The sequence below is a fragment of the Periplaneta americana genome, chromosome 7 (genome assembly GCF_040183065.1).
Source record: "Periplaneta americana isolate PAMFEO1 chromosome 7, P.americana_PAMFEO1_priV1, whole genome shotgun sequence".
NCBI lineage: Eukaryota > Metazoa > Arthropoda > Insecta > Blattodea > Blattidae > Periplaneta > Periplaneta americana.
The window spans coordinates 72,514,841-72,531,217 of NC_091123.1; the positions used below are offsets into that span (position 1 = coordinate 72,514,841).

Here is a 16,377-nt window from a genome sequence, read left to right on the forward strand (position 1 = left end):
TACGTGATCTTTCCATGTTTGTCTATAATCATCTACTTTATTATTTAATTCGTATATTTCTAGAAGATTTAGGATGTCCTCATTACGTAGTCTATCTCTTTTTGTGACTCCTAGGCATCCTCTCAGGAATTTCATTTCTGCTGCTTGTATTTTACTACGTGTTTTTGTATCAAGGGTCCATACAATCCGCATGGAACTGCCATTGTTTTATAGAATTTCATGTATTTTTCATTTCTAACTTTGCCTTTTAGAGTTCTCCTAATAGTTCCACAAATTCTGTTAAATTTTTCTATCTTCTTTTCTGCATCTATCTCTCCCATATATGATAGATCGCACCCCAAAAATTTAAAGGAACTTATTTGTTCAATTCCTTGATTTTCTATTAATAGTTTATATCTGAGAGGAAATTTTCCCTGAAAAGCCATCAACTTAGTTTTCTGGACAGATATTTCTATATACCTATACTTTTAATTGCATATTAGGGATATTGACCAAACAAAACATCGACTGGCTTCAAAGCTTACTTACTTACTTACTTACTTACTTACTTACTTACTTACTTACTTACTTACTTACTTACTTACTTACTTACTTACTTACTTACTTACTTACTTACTGGCTTTTAAGGAACCCGGAGTTTCATTGCCGCCCTCACATAAGCTGCTATCGGTCCCTATCCTGAGCAAGATTAATTCATTCTCTATCATCATATCACACCTCCCTCAAATCCATTTTAATATTATCCTCCCATCTACGTCTCGGCCTCCCTAAAGGTCTTTTTCCCTTCGGCCTCCCAATTAACACTCTATATGCATTTCTGGATTCGCCCATACGTGCTACATGCCCTGCCCAACTCAAACGTCTGGATTTAATGTTCCTAATTATGTCAGGTGATGAATACAATGCGTGCAGTTCTGTGTTTTGTAACTTTCTTCATTCTCCTATAACTTCATCCCTCTTAGCCCCAAATATTTTCCTAAGCACCTTATTCTCAAACACCCTTAATCTCTGTTCTTCTCTCAAAGTTAGAAGCTTCAAAGCTTAATAGACAAATTGGCAACGCAAATGGAGATGAGGGAAGAGTTAAAAATAAAAAGAAGAAAAATTAAATTAAATTACTTGATAAAAATTAAAATGGGAAATTCTAGAGTATTGATCGTAAAACGATTAAGTATGGGTTTATCTGTACTGGATGTATTTGGAACCAGAGGAATTCTCCGCAAAGACCCGGGCCTTGCAAAGCCGCCCAAAGAGCAAGACAGTTGCGGTACACTCAAGTAATCAAGTCGGTCTGCATAATGCATGAGAACGACACATTGTTAAGATGCATTATTATGTCAGAAAGTACTTTGCTTCATTAAATGTTAAATTATGCCGGGGCGCTATCGCATTGCCGTCATCGGAACTCCGCGATGCCATGTATACTCCCCGTGGGACCGTGTGTGAGTAGTGGAGGAAACAAAATTTTCTCTTTCAGAAATAACCTTCACTGACAGGACATGGGGAGCCGGGAGACATGCAGGCCCTCCACGCCAATGGGCTGTAATCCATATACCACTGCGACTGCAGTGCCTAATCCAAACTCGACCTCAGCTGTTGCCTTGCGGATAAAGTTTCGGAAGCGCATTTATTACTGCGACCCGACATCCGATATTTTGCTATAAATTTGATGTCTCCCCACAGTCAGTAAAACGCAGGAGATTGAATTTTACACTTTCCGGAAATAGATATTATGGCAGGACTTTGGGCGTTAAAACACTTAAAATGTGTTTCACTTGTAGACGCATAAAAGGGCGTTATAAATTAAGAAAACTTATTAAACAAAAATGGATAAAAAGGCATTAACTCTAAGGATTTCCATGTTTCCCACTAGATTCCAGATCGTAGACTTAAATGGATTGCAAGGCCGTTAAAAATCCTTAATGTGACGTCTTTCAGAATAAAAGTAAAGCTTGACGGCCCATGTTGTAGGTACATGGAACACAAAAGAAGCATTTTCCTGAATGAGAGGAATTCAGACAAAATTTTTCAGTCTTTTTTTGCCCACGTAAAAACTAAATTCTGAACGTAACACAGTGGACCCATACATGTGGCCGATAGCTTTGTCGCACTCTTCACCTATCCATAAATGTAGTAGTGGTAGTGACAGTGGTGGTGGTAGTAGTAGTAGTAGTAGTAGTAGTAGTAGTATTAGTAGTGGTACTAGTAGTAAAGCTCATGCGTTTTGTCAAGACATTCGCGATGTGCAGTACGGGAACAACATTTCTGTGGAGGGGGTAGGAGTAGACGGGAAGGTCGGGCGTGTGTCTATCGAGTTCAAGGCAAAGACTAATCCATTCCCCTATAATTCATAAGTATACTCGTCCGATCTCTACGCAGCTCTGTAGGAAGAGTGGGGGAGTGTCTTGACAAAATGCTTGAGCTGTAGTGATGATAGTAGTGGTGGTGGTATTAATGGTAGTAATAAGAATAATAGTAATAGTAATCTTTGTTATTTAGTCAACCTCACAAGTGGCACCAACAAAGCACCACTCATTAGGCAACTAAGCTAGGAGATAATGAGGTGTGTGTCCAGTTCCTTCCCCCCTCCATTACCTACATAGTCGACTAGCAATATATGTTAGACTAATCAGACTTCAGATGTGTACAAACAGGTATTGTTCTTCCTCTGGCATATAACAAGTGAGATATCATTATCATTATCATTATCATTATCCTTTCAAGTAGTAGGCCTAGTGGCCTGTTACTGTCTCTAACCATCTCTTGTGACGTCTTCCAATAAGACTTTTCGCTCATGGTGTGTAGTGAAGCATCTGTCTAGGTAGTCTGGCACGCTCCATTCTTTCCACATGCTGAAGCCAGTGTTCTCTGTATTGTTGTAGATATTGTGAGACGTACTTCCTGATAATAGAAATACGGTATGCGCCAAAACAAACAGTACTGAAATTATCTCTCATCTGCTGTCCACGTTTCCCTAGCAACGAAGTATTTATTTGTTTATTTATTTATTTATTTACTTACTTTATTTATTTATTTATTTTATGAACGAATCCAGAAATGCATATAGAGTGTTAGTTGGGAGGCCGGAGGGAAAAAGACCTTTGGGGATGCCGAGATGTAGATGGGAAGATAATATTAAAATGGATTTGAAGGAGGTGGGATATGATGGTAGAGACTGGATTAATCTTGCTCAGGATAGAGACTAATGGCGGGCTTATGTGAGGACGGCAATGAACCTCCGGGTTCCTTAAAAGCCAGTAAGTAAATATATAATAGTTTGACAAATTGTGAATTCAGTGTTGTGTTGATTTCTACTGTTTGAACAGGTCTTCAATAATTTACATATTAAAGTTACCAAACTCCTCCATTACCAATAAACTGATTATCCTAAACATCCTATAAACATGTCATCGAGGCTTAAATGACGACTTTGAGCATTCATTTCAATTGTTTTAGTCATTTAAATATGAATACTAGAAAACGCATAATATGAAGATATCGCGAATGTAAATACCAGTTTAATGCATGAGCACTTCAAATCTAACGGTCGCTATCGCTCAAGATATAGCGCGAGTGCCTAGTAGGTATAATATTCATTGTCTGTGATAATGGCTACACTAGGACAACAAAATATTAAGAGAGCTATTTATTGTTCTACATATGTTTTCTTTTTCTGCCAATAGTATTCGTGTCTACACTGAAAACTTCTCAAACGCTCGAGAATAGAATTTATCTCCAGTATGCTTACTTATATTCAACGATTGCATATCCTTAATAACCGGTTTCTGAAATAACTAATTTAGTTGTTGGTAAGCGTTTTCTTTTAATTTATATTTTCCAGATGTAATAGGATTTCATTTCATGCACGTACATTTATTTTACCAATTTTCAGGTTAATTATAATACTTGGGAAGGACTTGTACTTATGATATTGAGTTTTCAAGCTGAAGGTAAAGGTTTACATTTCAACTATCAAATTAAAATTTGTTGTGGCTTACTCGCGATGCCCCCACTCCCTCTGTAGCTATTCTCCATAAAGTTTAATGTATGGAAGTTTTTGAAAAGACTGTCACACAAAACATCTTCTTACAACAATATTTCTATCCTGGAACTAATGAAGAAATGACATACGCTGAAACACACTTCACTACAGCTTTTGTTGATTGATATCGTGTGCTTCTACACAGTACAGAACTGCTGTAGTTAGATATATGAAACTTCCTGTAGACGTGAAGTAAACACATAATCTTATATTAAACAAATATTTTATATCTGTGCTTCTCTCTTTCCCTGCAGGAAATGTAAGTTAATAGGATCAAGGACTGAAGGCATATTCGAGGAAAATATTTTGACAACAGAAATATAAACTGTCAGAACATAAGTGAAAAAGAAGCTGAAAGACTTCCACATTCCCTCAGAAATGTACAGAATTAGCAAATATAAGATGTTTCGTAGTCAAACTACTGAAATTCTCAGGAGTACCACCGGGTATTCTAGTATCAGGCCAATGAAATTCCACTTACGGTTTAGGTTAAACTCTCTTAAATGCATGAGAAAGTCACAAAGAGATAAAATTATTACCTTATTGTGCACAGATTCTTGTTAATTTTTCGTAATATAATTTTTGACAGCCATTCCTAAAAGAGATCGTTTGACGCTAAGCAAGCGTGTTAAAATTGACTATTATACGATAGCGTGCGTAAAGCACTTTTAACATTAGTGCGAAAAGTATTTTTAACGCTGACTTTCAACTGTCTGCATCGATTGTCAACTGTTTGCATCGATTGTCAACTGTTTACCTTGATCAGATGTCAAGCCACCGGTGTAGCTCAGTCGGCTAAGGCGCTTGCCTGCCGATCCGGAGTTGTGTTCGGGCGCGGGTTCGATTCCCGCTTGGGCTGATTACCTGGTTGGGTTTTTTCGGAGGTTTTCCCCAACCATAAGGCAAATTTCAGGTAATCTATGGCGAATCCAGGGCCTCATCTCGCCAAATATTATCTCGCTATCACCAAACCCATCGACGCTAAATAACCTCGTATTTGATACAGCGTCGTTAAATAACCAAGTAAAAAATTCATCAGATGCCACACAGTAGCAGTCAAAACCGATTAATAAAGCGCTTCAAACAATGCTAGGCCTACTTTTAATCATGACTGTTAAAAAGTTAAGAAATATACACAAATTAAACCAATCTCTTTAATAAGCATTTTATTGAAAACCGTAACCTTTTAACATATGTTTTAAGAAATTGTTATATTAATGCTGCAGTTGTTGCATTTGTTTATCGAAATTCCTTGTGTGGAATCACTACTGGTAACACACTTGCCAAGTACAGTTACGTGAAAATCATAGGAGCTTGCAAAAAACTGGTTTAGTTATTTCCAAGAAAGGCATCTTGTGTGTACCTAATAAGACTGGCAAAGCTCGGATGGTAACAATTCCAGAGTGAAAAAAAGCAAGCAAATCCACTCCCCGTCACAAGTCGCCGCACCGCACGAGATGATACAAATTAATTCCATTCGAACTTTACCAATCTTATTAAGTACATAGAAGATGCCTTTCTTGGAAATAACGAAACCTCGTTTATTGCAGGCTTCTTTTATTTTCACTTAACTGTACTTGGCATCGGAAAGGGTTGTTATGTACCCCTCCCAAAAAGGCTCGATTTTCTTGGAAATTTCTGCTGTGAATTGCAGTGCGCTCTGACTATGAGATCGCTCACTACTGGTCTGTCACCTCGCGCCACAGTTCAGCTGTAGTGTGACTCCTGACGCACATGATGCCATTCAAATTGTTATCAGAGATCAGAAACAACCCGGTATAAGGACCGTAAATCAGAAGAAGAAGACGAGTACTATTCACTAAGAACTTTTATTTAAGTAGTCCTAGATCTACAAAATTATTGATGGGAAAAGTTACATGGGAGCGGAAATAACTAAATAATATACTAATTCTTGAGGGAGCAAGAACAATAACAAGAAGAAAACATCGATTTTACGAAACTTTGATGAAGATGGGCATTATGAGCAATGATTATATGAATCACGGTGTTATGAAATGCAATTTATTTTCAGAAGTTCACGTGAAAAGAGTCTAGGTTACAGTGAAAGAAAACAAAAAAGATGGCATGATTAAGGGTTGTGTGTTTGCAGATAAATGAAGGAGACTACATTGAGATGATTGCAGATTCTAAACTGAAGGAATGTTTATAATTGCAATTTCAAAGGCGGTGCGCGAATTTATTGCCGACGAATAGAGAAAGAATATAGGAGAAGGAAAATTAATGAGACAGGAACGTTATTTTAAGAAGAGGACGAACTTCAGAGCGCGATATAATCAGGGATTCTTTCAGTGATCTGAATAGGTAATATTCTGACTTTAATCAACATATGGATTCACAGGCGCATACTCGTCTTCATTACTATCCTTACCTTTCACCTGAAATGAGCGTTGATCCATAAGGGGTTTATTACTACTCTCATAGACTCAATTCAAATACATAGAAGACGTTTTCTGAGGATTCTTTCATTTAACCGTTTCTATGTAAATCGTACATATTTTTATTACCTGTTTTACTCAAAATCAAAGCTTTAACAATAAGCAAAGAAACCCCTTCTGGTCAATAGATGTTAGAGATTGAAGTTGGGAAGCTTTGCAGGTTGAATATAATAGTCAGACTCATGAAGCAACAAGAGTGTGGAGATATTGAAGTAACTTAAAGGGCGAAATAAATATACGTATAGCAGGATATGAAAATAATAAAAAAAAATTGGGATTAGCGAACGGGACTCGTGCTCCGAAACCTGGGTTCGAAATGCGCTTGGACTGATTAGCTTATTTACTTCATAAAGATTTTTTTTTTGTTCCTACAGAATTATCTGCTATGATTAGGCCTACCATTGGTTATTAAAGAAAAAAATCGCTCCGGCGCCGGGGATCGAACCCGGGTCCCCAATTCTACGCACTGGGCGCTCTAAGGGAAAATACCAAAGGAGAAAAATTTGATCCGGTGCTTTGGATTAAGCCTCGGCGTAGCTCAGTGGTTAATGCACACAGTGCGTAGAACTGGGGACCCGGATTCGATCCCCGGAGCCGGAGCGAATTTTTCTCCATCAATAACCAAATACTTAAGTTTCTTTTATAGTTCTTCTCAACTGTAACTCGTATATCAGGCAATCCAGTAGCGAATCCTTGAATAAAGAATTAAACGTTATTCAAGGAACAACAGGATGATTAGTAATGATTTGCACTTTTACTACGTCATACTATTTTTAACCAATAAAACGGTGCGAAAGGACGTCTTATAACCAATCTGGCTCCTTATCGCACAATTTTATCGCTTCCCTAGCATTTTTTACTTTAAATTAATTAATTAATTAATTAATATTTGAGGAGAAAAATTCGATCTGGCGCCGGGGATCGAACCGGGGTCCTTGGTTCTGCGCACCAAGCTCCCTGACCACTGAGCTACACCGAATTCAATCCACAGCACTGGATCGAACTTTCCTCCTTCAGTGTTTCTCCTCAAATATTAATTGTCAGCATTACAGAGATTATTCTGTAGGACACATTAATAAAATCCATAATATTTTTTTCTTTGTTTGCCAACATTTCAAACTGCAAATTCTTTGCGGTACCTACTCTGAAACATGCTTTGCGACCGTCATTTGTTTACAGCATAGGCAGTCAACTCAAAATGTCAACTCTGTTCAAATGTTTTGGTGAAGCTAACATTAGTGAAATATAATTTCAGTAAGTCAACTATTTTTTTGTATTAGAGTATTTATTTCTTCTAATCCTTATATACTTTCTTCTAATCATGAAATAGTCAACTAAATCCCACTCGAGTTTTGATTTTCTCTAGATAAATCAAAATCTCTAGTGAGATTACTGTTGAATAAATAGTTGAAATAAAGACGTTAATAAGCAATAAAACAAATAGTTATTCTTGGTCGATTATTTAACGATGATGTATCAACTACTAACTTATTTAGCGTCGATGGAATTAGTGATAGCGGGATGGTATTTGGCAGGATGAGGCTAAGGATTCGCCATGGATTACATGACGTTCGCCATACATTTGGGAAAAACCTCCGAAAAATCAAGTAATCAACTCAAACGGCAGCCGAACACATGTTCAGTCATTGCTCTGTCTAAACAGGCAAACGCACCTTCCGCCTGATTAAAATAGTTAACATATTAATACAAATTAAATAGATGAAATGAACATACACCAGATATTAAAAAAGCATTAAGGTGGGTGGAAGTGTTTATCAGATGAAGGAGACGAAGTCTAATTAACATTGGTCCTAAAATTAATATTAGGCCTATCATTACATTAACATCATAGGACAAGCTCAATGTGATTTCCTTTCGTTGTCTTAGGGACACACTTACTGTTTCACTTTTGTTTACTGTGTTTCTGATATTATGATACTCAGGGGCGGATGCAAGGGGGGAGGGATTAAGGGGATATATCCCCTCCCGCAATTTTGAGAAAAATACGAAACAAGAAACAAAAACAATATTAATTTTAATTCGTGAATGTACATAGGAATTAGAGAGTTTTCCACGTAAATTCTCTTTGCTAAACTGTTAAATTCCAAAAACTGCAGGAAGACAAACACAGCGTTCTTACTTCAAGATAGTCATGAAGAGTATTTTAGGCTTTTAATTTTCCTTCTCTTCTTAGACTATTTCATTAGTCAGCTCAAGGATCGGTTTTTAAGTCATACAAACTTTGCTGCCTAAAACATAGTGCGAGCATCAGATGAAGATTTAGAAACTGCTGTTGAGGCTATAGTAAATCAGTGGCCCAATGATGTTGATGCATCACCAGAGTCTTTCTTCAATGAATTGAGGATACGGAGAAGAAATTTCCTTGATCAGAAAAATCTTCACCTAATACCTACTGATTTTATATCTTTGAACAGGTGCAATGAAATTATTTTTTCCTGCACTCGCAAGGCGCTGAAACTTTTCTGCACATTGCCTGTAACTACAGCAACACCAGAACGGTCGTTCTCAACTTTGCGGTATTTGAAGACTTACTTGAGGAGCACGATGAGAGCAAACAGATTAAATGGACTGGCCTTGATGTATATACATAAAAATGTAGAAGTAAAAGCTCATGAAGTACTGGATGAAATGTCTAAGAAGCCTCGTCACCTTCTTCTGTAAATGTCATTCTGTCATTGGTTTTGTATTGCAGTCATTGTAAATGTTGAAATTAAAAAAAAATTATGGTTTATTTAACAACGCTCGCAATTGCCGAGATTATATCAGCGTCGCCGGTGTGCCGGAATTTTTTCCCTCAGGACTTCTTTTACATGCCAGTAAATCGACTGATATGAGGCCTGTCGCATTTAAACACACTTAAATGCCATCGAGCTGGGTTGGGGTAGAACCTGCAACTTCGAGCACAGACGGCTATACCGACTACGCTACTCAGGCCAACTTGTAAATGTTTGTGACTCGGAAACAAATTGTGAGTATATAAACTTATTTCTCATTACTCCATTTTTACTATCTCCACAAATCCCTCCCCGAAAAAAAATTCTGCGTCCGCCCCTGATGATACTGCATACCCAATAAGAAACAAGTAAAGAGCTCACATATTAGAAAATGCTGTTGTTACAATACCAATTAGGGTACAGAGAAAGAACGAACAGAGCCACAATTCTCATAAGGATGACGACATCATCTAAGTGAGTATATTACTGCAAAATTTAAGTGTTTTTCTTATCAAAACTGATAAAGGAGAATTATCAATACGGATACAATCATCCTTTCCTACATTTTCATTAGGAACAACAATAAATTTTGCAGTAATATACTGAATTAGCAGATGGCATCACCCTTAAAAGAATTGTGACTCTGTTCGTTCTTTCTCTGTACCCTTCAATTTCAAAGCCCTTGTTTTGTAAAAAATTATTTAATTTTGTTCGTGGGTATTTCTGCACTCTGCCTGCGAAAATATTTTTACTTACAAAATAAAATGTAATTTTTAATAATTGTAATGTAAATAGGCTAAGTATTTTACATCTACTTCTATTGCATTTTTCTGTTCAATTAATATAATAATTTTCAAGTCTACTACTTTAATTGAGACTCGGAATCCAAGAGGGGCCCAATATTTAATCACTTTCAAAATTTATTTCTCATGCAAAATAATTAGTAGAAGCTTGTTGCCATGGTTATATGAAAAGATGTAATGGAGATGTACTTACGAAACAAAAAATAATTAGTCAGAGGCATTTTGTAGCAACAGCAAACATTTTTTTTTCAATTTCCCAGAAGTTTAATGTAACGGACTTGGGCCCCTCTTGGATTCCGGGTCTCAATTTAAACCGAGTGTATTCGATCCGCCTACCGCTGATGGCTAAATATCCTCTCATATGACGAGAATTGAAGATAGGCAAGAATTCTCATACTTGTACTGTGAAATAGTGCTGATGAATTTGTTAGACTTAACCGCCAAAATTCTCGCTTTCCTCGAAAACGCAATAATGATAAACGTTTCAACAGTTGAGGTTCTAACTGCAAACTAACACTTTCCCACGAAACAGAGTATCAGTGCGTAGTAATTTGGAAGGCTTCTGCTAGAACACAGCTCGTCTCAGGTCGTATATCACACTATTTCATATCTGTATCCCTATTTCATATTTTTAACACTTCCTCTATTAACTTATAAATATATATTCATATTAATAATGACAATAAATAATGAACTCCTCACCTGGAAATGGCAAACTTACGTTGCACACAAAATGGTTGCAGACGTACGTATAAAACTGCAGGTTACACTAAAGAGAAGAAGACATTCCTGTAGAGTGAATAACTGAAGACTCAATCGGGGGATTGAATCACAGTTCTGTCGATTATAAAGTCCACAACTTTCCCGTTACATGACATTTGTACAAGAGTGAGCGGATGGAGTTGGATGGGAGACCTGCGTGCCTTTAAAACAGTATTAGAGGCGAGCCTGCCACTAATCTCCTCCCGTTGTCGAAATGGAGTGGAGATCCCGTCAGAGCACTTGGGTGTGCATTATGTATGACGGAGTCTGTCTGCTTCTCCGTCTCTTGTAACTGAAATTGGATGGAATAAACTGGCATGTAAGAAATACTCCCATCTTGAATACCAGTACCGTCGTAGAAGGTCATTTTCTACTAAAATGCTTTATTCAATTAGTCGCTAATCAGAGTGCTGGTGCTGCAACACTTTGTCTTATTACAGACGTAACTAAATTTTTAGTCAACTTTGTCCTTTCGATAACCCAGTGCTAAATTACAGGCTTATTTCTTGAACTCGGGTTCGAAACAAGACATTCACTGGAATAATACTTAAGTCGGTTAGAGTCATAACTCACTTGTTCCAAAAATGAAAATTTTCACAAATGAAGGAAAACATATTTGTAATGCTTGGAGCCCATTTTCTTCACAATGAAGGTTAATAAGTGAAAGAAACAATGGTTAAAAACTACTATTCAGATTTGTAACCGTATTTATTTATACAGGAGTAAAAGTTATTTAGCTTTAAATTATGGATCATACGAGTTTTGACAATGACTTTTGGATCATGAGTGTTCTGAGAGTGCTCCGTTTGGAACATGTCAGTTTAGATAATGACCAGTTGGGATCATGTGGGATTTGACAGTAACAAATTAAAATATTACACAAGAACATTACCTCAAGCATATTTTTAAATTCAATGTAAAAGAATAGGTTTCTAATTATTAAATTCTTCAGATGAGTACATTTTACAAAATAATACAGTACAATATCAACCCTAGAAATTTCATATCCAAATCAACCACCTAAGAATCTAACTAATAATACTAAAGTCCTTAAATAAAAGGGTAAACAAATCAATAAAGGAATATGAAAAATAATTCAACTAAGAAAACTACCCCCTATAATTAATTAATAAACCTAATATACCTTTAATTATACTAAGTCTATATTGAGGGGTCCAGTCAGAGAGAAGAGTAAAACACAAACCTTGGAATAGGGAAATTAGGTATTCTCAGAACAGGCTGAGAATTTATGGTGGAAATTTAAATTCCAGTAGGCTAAGCTATTGCCAAAGTTATTGCAATTATGACACAACATTCTAGAGACGAGAAAAAAAACTAAATTTTCTTAGAAAAGCGGGTTCTCCTCTTATTTGAGTCGACTTCTCAATTTGCAACCTACAAAAGAAATAGTGATTACAAATTTTATCAAAACTTTATATCACAAGATTAATATCTACTTCCATCAATTCGCACATATGTTCAGTATTGTCCAATTGATTATCATTCACAGCACCATCAATGACATACATGTAGAACTTGAATATAATACGAGACGCATCCAGAAAGTAAGTTTCCCTATTTAAAAAAAAAGAACACACACTCTCAGGAAAACATTTATTGGCAACAGGTACAGCAATGTTTCAGCTATTTTTCAACATAGCCACCATCAGACTTGAGACACTTGTCGTATCCCTCTGTCGTAGAACTCTGCCGCCTGTGAATGGAACCAGCATGTGACAGACGTCTTCAGCTCTTCGTCGTTGCCAAAACGCTCACCGGAGGAGAGGAAGTTCTTGAGGTGCAAGAGAGAGAGAGAGAGAGAGAGAGGGAGAGGGAGAGGGATGTTCGGCCCATAGACCTGACAGAGCTTCCGATGAATTGCAATTGGCGCATGCTTTGTGCATTAAAGAACTTTATCACCGACCGAACCTCGCAGGCGGCGGGAGAAGGAATAAGAGCTTCCATTTTGAACCACTGCTGCCACGCTACTGGCACCAGGCGGGACCTGTCCGGCTGGCATATAATTGATAAGTCATAGATCTGTTACGCATGCTCAATTGACACGGCTGATTACGTTTACTTTCAAGGGGGAAAAAATCGGGAAACTTACTTTCTGGATGCGCCTCGTATACTTGTGATGAAACACTCTGCTCTGCTTAATTTACCAATACATCAGTAGGAGCCAAGCAGAATCAGAAAAGAATATTAACTTTGCTAATTTTGTTTGATTTCTTTTCGTTATTTCTGGAGCTGCTATACATTTCCGTGGTCGTCCTCTCTCTCCAACCGGTGATACGTTCTATTCCATAATATTACGTTTACAAAATGCTCAATTACTGCCGCTAAATTCACGATATTTATAAAAATTACAAGGCACATGCAAGATACTCATCCACAACCCTATTCTACACAACAAGAAGTGGAGAAGCGGGAGGAAAATATTGATCGGTGATTGGTTGAGAAGCGCTATACAACAGAACTCACAAGATCCAGTGGATCATGAGACTTTTGAAAGAAACCGGGACGTTTGTCGCCTGTTTACACAAGCATCATGTAAGAAATGTGAAAAATTTACCTCTGAATCGTGTTCTTCGCAGATAAACGCATGGAAATGTAACGGTATCTCAATTTTTCACTTTTTGGAGCATGTGAGTTATGACTCTAACCGACTCACTTGTGTGTTTGTCAGTTAATTTAACGACACTGTATAGTTATTAGGACATTCATTGTCGGTTAAAATTGGTGATAGCGAGATGGTATTTAGAGAGATGAGGTCAAGAATTTGGCATGGGGATTACCTGACATACACCTTCCAGTTAGGAAAAACGTCAGAAAAAATTGACAGCTGCATAGCATACTTCGTCATTTTCAAAGTGTAAAGACTATTAATTACAATTTTTATGCTAGGAGCACTAAATTTGTACTGCAATTTCGATATACACATTATCATTTTTTATGATTAAGCGAATACTTTCGGAATAAAAAGGAAACATAATTATTTAGTGGACACTGGAAATGTTGAAGATATATGCGTACAAAATTTCAAGACAGATGACAGTTTTATGGAAAACATTTTGGGGTTTCTAGCGAGGAAATCACACTATATCTACTAATCGAAGTGTAGTAGAACTTCGGTTCCTATTCTGGCAAATATTGTATATTTATTACACTTGCCTTAAACTTTGTTTTTATCCAATGGCGGATATTTGACTTGTATGACTGACCCAACGAAATGTATATTTTGAAATTGCATATTAAAACATTTCTCTCCATTTATAAATGCAAATTTAAAATTGAGGATGTTTAGTTATTTGCTAATCAAATCAGAGATGCTGTAAAAATCATGCATGAAAAAAATTGTTAAAGAATATAGACTTCAAAAATATGTAGATTGTTTTTAATCGAATAACTCAAATACCATTCATATGATCATAATTAAACTTATATGCAAGATTTCTTATAGCAAGGGGATAAAGTGTACAAAATATGAAGTCTCTACTTTTTTGTACGGAGAAGGGACCCGAAGGCTTATACTTCAGCCTGAGGCTTATTGTGAAGTCTCTACCTTAAAAATTGTAAAACATATAAATCGAGGTCCTGGGTGATAAAAAAAAGAGGACCTAGAAACAGACCAGTTTCAACTAAGGCTAGATTAGATGATATTGGCTCTTTACTAGTACGTTTGCCACAAATTTTGCAAAAAAGATTAGCTCACCATATGAATAATATTCTTTCTCGGAAAAGTTTCCCTATCTTGTTTTGCAAATTGAACAGAAGTGAATAATTAACGCAAAAATGTAATATGTCTACTAACAGCCTTATCAGTAGCACTCGTAAATGTCAGGACAAATGGCAAGACTACCATTATAAATCAAAATACTTAATACCGATCATATTCCAAAAATATCGACTAGAAAGATAAAGAAAATAGCAGGATGCTCTAAAAGACGGAATGACCGATATCGTCTGGGGCGCAGCAGACCAGTTTTGTCTGCGATGGTTGATCGTTAAGTAGGATTTCCTCAGTAATAGCTTCTTGCATACTAAGGGAAATTAACTTTTTGCTTTGTGTACACACTGCTCATGATCAATGCTGCTTCACTTTGAGTCTATGACGACTGGAACAACAAGAACAGCTGACATACTGTGCAAAATTACGACTATAAAAGGTGGGAATCGCAGAATGAGGCCTGATCTCCTACCCGGAGACGTTAAGCTTTTTCACGATAATGCCACGATAAACCGGATTTCTACAAAGAGGAAATCTCGAAGCTTGTACCACGATGGGATAAATATTGTGACTTTTATTCTCTTTAATTTAACCACACACCCGACAACAATGTGACATGTGACTTTGATTCTTAATACTTCACCCTACAACAATGGGTATTCCACTCAACACAGCAACACAATAGTCGTTATTGCACTCCACACGACAGTGGCAATAGACGACGTGTATTATTGAGAACAGTAACAATTTACTCCTAATTTAAATTAATGTTCACAATGCATTATGTGCAGAACAAAACTGTCAGTTCACAGTTCGCTCGCCTTGGCTAGTTCTTCTAGCTCACTGTTCAAGTTCACTGCACATCGAACTCAGGTCTTCCGAGCTGCGTCACACTCTCCTGGTGGACACGGTCACAGTTACGGACTCACTCAAGTTGACTGCACGTCGAGCCCAGGTTCTCCTTGCTCGCTGCTGTCCAAGACAAGACTTGAGGACTGACTGACTCACGGTGTTATTTCTTACACCACATAATCTGGAATCTTCTATTCGCGTGGCTTTTAGACTCTTCGAGAGAATTACGCTTCTCCATGCTTCCCCTGCTCTCTCCGCTCCGTGCCGTCACGGTAGTTCTCCTCCCCTTGCTCCGTACCGCGCTACAGCTCCTACCGAAGCTCGAGTTTCCGTTTCCCCGCGCCTTCCTTCCTGCTAGATGCGCGCGCAACTCCCTGACGCAACGAGAACATTTCAAATGATGCCACAATATATAGGCTTGAATTGTCATGGAGACTATGTAGAAAAGTAGTAATCGGTTTGCAGTTCATCATTATAAATTGTACATAAATCATCAGCAAAAAAGGTAATCTTACTAAATAATATCAACCTTCCTATTTTCTAACTTGTTATTGTTGATGGGAAACAATGTGAATAGTTTTTGTCTCTTCGGACAGATTTCATTACCCGAATGCAAAATCTAATGAAATAGTACGCTAATAAATTGATATCCTTCAACAATTAAAGAAATTAAAATTATTTTCTTCTAAATATGTCCAAGATGACTTCCTGAGTCGTTGTGGTTGCTGGAAATGGTAATACCCTTCTGTTGTCAAAGTCTAAAGGCGAAAAAGATAACACCACGAGAAGTTTTAAACCTTTATGACTAATTGATTATTATCATTACATTAACGTCTGCGATATCGAAAACTTCTTCTACACATGGCTTTCAGAATACTGTAAACTGTGGATATCACACGCGACAAATATAGTTTTAGTAACCCCGCTTTGTGACAAGTGCTTCACTCCTGTCCAGTAATTATTAAAGCAGTTTCAAGTGTGAAGATGGATATGTACT

The 16,377-nt window shown here is 37.1% G+C and overlaps 1 protein-coding gene across 3 annotated transcripts in view; it reads left to right on the plus strand.

Annotated features, from left to right (window-relative positions):
* The window catches only part of LOC138703195 (chondroadherin-like), a 438,940-nt gene that overhangs the window by 311,044 nt on the left and 111,519 nt on the right, over positions 1–16,377 (plus strand). The window lies entirely within an intron of this gene.